Consider the following 2,061-nt stretch of genomic DNA (forward strand, 5'->3'; position numbering starts at 1 on the left):
TTTTGCAGAACTTAATAATTTCACATTTGCATGCAACTACGAAATAAATAAAGTTTTAATTACACGTTATTTGTGCCAAAAGAGTAATCTAAACAAAACATTGGTTCTATATCAGTCATGAGCAAACTGCCGCCCACGGGACTTTCTAAATGGCACGCCTAACAAAAAATTATCTTGAATCTTTTCATTAGTGCGGCCCACCTGATGACGAGCCATGTTTGATGCAGCTTCCCGTAAGTGGTTGCCCGAGTCTGTTTTAAATCATACCATTTCATTATTGTACAAAAGGTGTCTGAGGCCACTGCACATTTCAGATTGATCTAAGCACATTTTGGGAACACAAGAGCGACCTCTGTTGGCGTCATTTCCATTTTTATTATTTGATTAAAAGGTGAGTTACAGAGAAAAATGTTTGCTGCGTAAAATGGATTTCGTTGTTGTCTATCGATAAAGTGAATTTTCGAAGAAAACGAGAAGCAGCTGTGATGGTTTTATATGCTGAAATACTGCTCATAAAACTATCTTGGTACAGAAAGGGACAGATATATGGTTACTGTTAAGTTAACAGAGATCTTCTTTGGCAAGGAAACATAAATGTCAGTGAGATCTTTTCAAGGCTGTACGATTTCACGGAAGCCTCATTCGGTATCCGATCATCATTTTGCATTCTTTGAAACGTTGGATCAAAATATATAACCAGTCGGTTAATGTCCATGAGTGACATCTTCTGGGTATTATAAGCAGTGTTTCTCTCCTGATAGAACATCAGTACAGCTATGTTTGAGTCATTTAGTGATCTCTAGTTTCTATACTTTAGTTGTTTTTTGTTATGTGAGCGGTAAGAGATGAGGAAGGACATATCTAGTACTTTTCTCTCGGTTACATGCTTTATTGCCAATGGTAATAATGGGCGTAGAACTGGCGGAATTTCAACCGAGTAGATTGTGGTAACATGGTAAACGTTGAATCTAATGTATAGATTAGAGGGAGAGCCGATGGTATCTGAAGCAGATGAATGGAATATGTAATGGTCTACACACAAGCATCTAACTACCATATTTAATACACAGCTCGCTTAATAGTTTAGTAACCTGTATTTCTGTATTGTAATGTGCAACCATCCACTGTATTTAGCGATTGATCTATCTATGTATAAATGTATGTGTGTATGTATGTATGTATGTATGTATGTATGTATATATATATATATATATATATATATATATATATATATATATATATATATATATATATATATATATATATATATATATATACACGCGCACATATTCATATATGTATGCATGCATGCTAGCATGTATGTATATAAATGCGTGTACATGTGTCTGCGCGTGTGTGTATGTGCCTGTCAAATGTAAGTAGATGCCTATATATGTATATCTATATACATGTGTGCGTGTGTGAGTGCGTCTGTGTGTGTGTCTGTGTGTTGCGTGTGTGTGTGTGTGTATGTGTGTGTGTGTGTGTCTTCTGTTTGTGTATCTGTGCCACTATGTCTATCTACCTCTCTATCTCGCAACAACGACCACAACAACCACACACACTCAAACGTACTCACACCCTTGCACACACACACACACACACACACACACACACATACACACACACAGGGATACAACATACAAGGATATAAACATAGGCGCAGAAATAAAGTGGAAAGCCAGAAGATGTATGCTTTAGAATCATTAAGTCAAAGCGGGAGTCTATGTATGTATCCCCCAAAATTGACCTATTTCTCAGCGCGGAACATTTCACACATATTGAGATTAAAACTAGACCTCCACCTTTAACGGGATAACATTTCTAACATAATATTATTTTGACTCTGGAACAGAAACATGGCGAGAATACTACATCCTCTTATAGTCCTTTGCCTCTCAACGTACGTATAAACACACGTATGTATGTATGTATGTATGTATGTATGTATGTATGTAGATACATGCAGTAAATACAGAGACAGACAGAGAGAGATTCGCACGAACGCATATATATATATATGTATATATATATATATATACATATATATATATATATATA

The sequence above is a fragment of the Octopus bimaculoides genome, chromosome 17 (assembly GCF_001194135.2).
Source record: "Octopus bimaculoides isolate UCB-OBI-ISO-001 chromosome 17, ASM119413v2, whole genome shotgun sequence".
Lineage (NCBI taxonomy): Eukaryota > Metazoa > Mollusca > Cephalopoda > Octopoda > Octopodidae > Octopus > Octopus bimaculoides.